General features: G+C 35.1%; 1 long non-coding RNA gene across 1 annotated transcript; it reads left to right on the forward strand.

Annotated features, from left to right (window-relative positions):
- Positions 1 to 755: 755 nt before the first annotated feature.
- LOC103981758 (uncharacterized) lies at positions 756 to 5,339 on the forward strand. The gene is made up of 3 exons (XR_671434.3): positions 756 to 823; positions 899 to 956; positions 4,679 to 5,339. It is a non-coding gene; the product is annotated as an uncharacterized LOC103981758 (long non-coding RNA).
- The last annotated feature ends 243 nt before the right edge of the window (positions 5,340 to 5,582 follow it).

The raw sequence follows: 5,582 nt of genomic DNA on the forward strand, positions 1-5,582 counted from the left end.
CACGAAGAAAAATACATTAAAACAATTATAACTTTATCTAAGAAATATGCTTATAAATTATCATATTTGAATAGATTGAATTAAAAATAATAAAATAAAATTATGAGTCGTAAAGAATACCATAACATTCACATGATCCACATGAATTGATTATAGCAAATTAGACATTTTTGTGTCAACCTTTTCTTTCGAACTTTAAAGAAATGATGTGTAGAGATTGAGTTTTATCTAAATATACTGTACATGCAGATCATGACCTACGTCTAATATCTTCATGTAATTGCGATGCAGGAGTTTGGCTTGATTGACAAGAAGGAACTTGCGCCACTTCAGGAGTTTATAGATTCCATCATCGTTCCATATTAAACTTGAGGCTTCCGCAGGACTACTAATCTGGAGTTTGGCTTGGTTTCCTTTCAGTGTACTGATATCCTGGATTGTATTAATATATTCGAAAAATAAATGCTAATAATTAACTCATAAACTTCCTTTTTCACTAGGCTGATTTATACGTTTTGTTGTCACATTGGTTCAGAGGCTTTTAACAAAGTCTACCAGGATGAACTCCGATACCATACCCACCATGTCGGATGAGTAAAACTCCACAGGTTGGACCCTCCGATTTGATGATCACTTAATCAGGAGCGTCGAGTGGATCGGACGGCGTTGGTACGTTTTGAGCCCTCTCACTCTTCCGGTAACCTAATCCCGCCATATAAATTTCCCTGTCTCCACAAGTCTTATCCAGCTTTTGGCCTCCACCGCCCCCAACGGGCCGTGGTTGATCGCCGACGCTTTCGGATCCTGACCCCTTCCTCCTGTGGTCTGTGTTAGTCCTACTTTTTCTCTTCCTTTTTTTCTTTTCTCAGCATTTTCTAGCTTTGTTTCTTCTCTATAGGACGGAAGATGCAAACTCGTGACACTTCAAGCGTCTTCTGATTTGGGTGCAAGATCAGGTCTGGCTTCCGTTTTCCCACTAGATAAATTTTACTAGTATTTGCATGAATTATCCTTTTTATTCTCAAAGCTAATGGCATCGCCATTAACACGTGGTCTGTGTTAATGACGATTTGGTACCTAGTCCATCTTGGCAAAGCGGAAGAGCCTTGTGAGGCAATGTCTTGCTTTGAATGCTAATGGACTGATATCAACCTTCATCGTTTCGGTTCTGCACATGAGTTCTAATCGTGCTGCAGATCAGTAATGATGATACATCAACATCTCTCATCCTCACGCATTTCGCCATTTTTCTTAATTATGAAATGTTTTTCTATCGTATTATTTATCAAAAACATGTAATATCTGCATACGTAGTCCATCTTGGCAAAGCAGAAAAACTCTATAAGGGAATGGCCTGCTTCGAATGCCAATGGGCTTATATCGACCTTCTCTTCAACTTTAATTCCGATAAAGTTAGAGATCAGTGGAGACGACACATCAATATCACATTGGTTTACAACCACATCAAACACTTGATATCATCTCAAGGGCGCCCTGTTGGGTATGAAGCATAAGTTGAGACTAATAAGATCTGTTGAGACTTGATAAGATCTGATGACCATAGCGAGTTCAGAACAATTTCAGATCATCCCCGCATTTCTCTCCCGTCTTCTCCTCTCCGCCGTTGGATAATTTCATACAAAATGCCTCATGATAATTTCTCAATAGAGTCGTGTGATGGTAAAAATAAATAAGTGGAGATTTATTTTGAATAAATCATCCTTAATTTAAATTTTTATGGTAAGTCTTGGATGCACATGCCTCGCCAAATTAGAATATTCCGTTAAGATAGTGGGTCAGGCCGAGGCCGAATTTGGTTGTGTTGTTACAGGCCAATGTAGGTACCACTGACGGCCGAAAAATTATTGGGCTGCTTTTCCTGTGGCTCATGCGTTATTTTGTGGACGATACTTCACATCTCGGTAGCATAAAATTATCCCGGACGAAACGTATGAGAACCAAATCTTCAGTACGTATATGTATTGTAAAACCTCCATTTCGTTCGTCTTGAAATCAACCTGAAAATAGTTTCTAAGTTGACTAATTATTTGAAATCAGAAACATGTAATATCTGCATACGTAGTCCATCTTGGCAAAGCAGAAAAACTCTATAAGGGAATGGCCTGCTTCGAATGCCAATGGGCTTATATCGACCTTCTCTTCAACTTTAATTCCGATAAAGTTAGAGATCAGTGGAGACGACACATCAATATCACATTGGTTTACAACCACATCAAACACTTGATATCATCTCAAGGGCGCCCTGTTGGGTATGAAGCATAAGTTGAGACTAATAAGATCTGTTGAGACTTGATAAGATCTGATGACCATAGCGAGTTCAGAACAATTTCAGATCATCCCCGCATTTCTCTCCCGTCTTCTCCTCTCCGCCGTTGGATAATTTCATACAAAATGCCTCATGATAATTTCTCAATAGAGTCGTGTGATGGTAAAAATAAATAAGTGGAGATTTATTTTGAATAAATCATCCTTAATTTAAATTTTTATGGTAAGTCTTGGATGCACATGCCTCGCCAAATTAGAATATTCCGTTAAGATAGTGGGTCAGGCCGAGGCCGAATTTGGTTGTGTTGTTACAGGCCAATGTAGGTACCACTGACGGCCGAAAAATTATTGGGCTGCTTTTCCTGTGGCTCATGCGTTATTTTGTGGACGATACTTCACATCTCGGTAGCATAAAATTATCCCGGACGAAACGTAGGAGAACCAAATCTTCAGTACGTATATGTATTGTAAAACCTCCATTTCGTTCGTCTTGAAATCAACCTGAAAATAGTTTCTAAGTTGACTAATTATTTGAAATCAAATGCTGAAGAGCCTCCAATTATGGGGAATATTTCCTAGAAAAGCCCTTTAAATTTGGTTCTTTTAATATTTTAAAGTCCCTCACTAGCCTCAATGAAGAATTTTTCATTTACACTTGCATTAGTTCAAATTGTTACATCGTGTTTTGGTTTATAAATAAAAAATATTTCTTCTACTCAAAAAACATTTTTAACGAATCAAGACAATTTATGACTTTGAGTTGCATATAATATCAGAAAAAAGAACTTAATCTACATATAAGTGTTTGATATACTTAAAAAAATTTGTAACACCCTCACTTTTAGTTTTAGTCATACCCTAAGGGCATCACTTATTTTTATTTATAATAGGACAATGAAAAGTAGATAATTTTAAAATTAAGATATGTTAACTTACTAAATAAAATGAAATGATTTTTCTTGAATAGAATGTTTTTGATGTCCATATAATTATAATATCTAATTAAAAATTATAAATATAATATATTTAAAATTTATACATATAAAATGCTCATAAGGTATCGTCTCTATTTGTGTTGATATGGTTTTGCATGTACTCAATATTTTATTCAATCATTTGATGGAGTATTAAGATTTATATCTTTACAATAGTTATTTAGTAATTATAAGTGAGTAATTATATAGTAATAATTGTTTAGTGAGTAATTATTTGGTAAATATAAGTTTTTATAGTCTTATTAGGTGAGCATGAATCATATCATGTGTATAAAATTTTGAAAACATTGATATACGATTTTTAATGATATTTTTTATTTTATTATTTTTAATAAATATATTTTTATAATATAGTATATGTAAAATAAAGAGTTAAAATTTTATATCAAAATAATTTCAAATTTTTATACATATATGTAGAAAGAATAGTAAATTTAAGAATTTCTATATCTTATAAAATATATGTACTCATAAAACATATGTTATTATAATATATATGTTTTCATATTTTATGTCATAATATATATGTTTTCTCATATTGATTGACATAGCATATTAGTATTTTTACATTTTATGTTATAATATTTACATGAATTTTTTATATCATATTTTATTTTATATATATATATATATATATATATTGTATGTTGTAATATATTTATATATATTTTTTATCTCATGGCATTATATATATATATATATATATATATATATATATACATATAAGATATTTTTATTGTAATATCTATATGTTTATGTTTATAAAATATATACATTTATATTTAGGTCATATTTACCTCATGATAATTGTATCATTCGAAATATATTTTTTAAAATATATTATGAAATAATAATATTTATTTTTATTATTTTGTAGCAAAGTAAATTTATCTTTATCTGATTAAATTAAAAATAAAAATATCAATGAACGATTATATTCTTTACTAATCAAAGTGTATTAGATAGTAATAGTCGTGACTTTTTGGTGGAGGCAACATCCGAAGGGATGGAAACATCGCCTATCTCCTTTTGCTCGACATCAAAAGCATTAACTAAATTCACTTAAGCTGATGCACTTAAAAGGTAATAAAACTGCACATCACTGGCATGCCCTAAACACAATCGGACGTGTGGAATATTGTCGCAACGATGCATCTGTCGGTGCCTGGGGAGCACTACCCACATAGGCCCAACATACCCATACGTGTGTTGTGGTGTCGCAACCATGAACCTGCTGGGGCCAAACATAATCGTACGTGTGGTGTAGCATCATCTTCTCGGACCTGCGAAAACCCTGCATTAAATTAAAGCCCAGCTTTAGGGCTTGTGCTTGAGTACCACACGCCTCATTCATGCTTTCTTTGACTGTGATGAATCTGTGTTTTCCTTGGATGCAGATGTCGATGCCATTGCGAACGAGCTTGATTGTGGCCATCGGATACAATAGGCTATGGCTGCGGTTGGTGACTTGATTCGTGGTTGGAGGAAGGGCGATCCCTTCTACCTCTGAGGTTGTGGAGGCCCTCATAGTGTTGAGGCCGAGCGATCGCTCTCGGTTCCGCCATGTGGCCATGAGATGCAGTTGCGGGAGATGGGTTACGATGCCAGGTTGTGTGCAAGGTGAGGCGGGAGCGCACTTAGAATTTGTGGTCGGTAGCTACGAGTACATCAACATGATGATGTCAAAGGGGATCGAGGAGCGGCGATACATCATGGACCTAGTCTTCGCGTCGAAGTTCGTGGTGGCACAAGCGGAGAAGAGTTATGTGGAGGTAGTGGTCACGCTGTCATAGGTGATGATCGCAGCGCTGGAGAAGGTGCGACAAGTGTTGCAGATGTTGAGGGAGGCAGCATGGCGGTCATTGAAATCCCGAACTTTAGTTTTGTCGTAAACGTTAGCTCAGTAATGACATGATTCTCATGTTCTACCACACTCATGCCAAAACTATTGCTTTGTCACACTGGAAAAATAAGCTTCTTTTAAAAGCACGACGATTTGAACTCATCCATTCGGTGTTATATTCTTACTTTATTTATTGGTCTAGTGTATTTCTTCTACCTGTTGGACTTCTTTTGAACGATGAACGATTATTTATGAACTTATTCTAAAATGACACAAATGGTAAAACAATACATATGGTAAATTGAGAGAGTATCTGCAAACCGTCACACTCCATGCCAAAACTATTGTTTTGTCACACTGGAAAAATAGGTTCTTTCAAAAACAGGATGATTTGAACTCATTCGTTCGGTGTTATATTCTTACTCTATTTATTGGTCTAGTGCACTTCTTCTGCCTGT

The sequence above is a fragment of the Musa acuminata genome, chromosome BXJ3-4, assembly GCF_036884655.1.
Source record: "Musa acuminata AAA Group cultivar baxijiao chromosome BXJ3-4, Cavendish_Baxijiao_AAA, whole genome shotgun sequence".
Taxonomy (NCBI): Eukaryota; Viridiplantae; Streptophyta; class Magnoliopsida; order Zingiberales; family Musaceae; genus Musa; species Musa acuminata.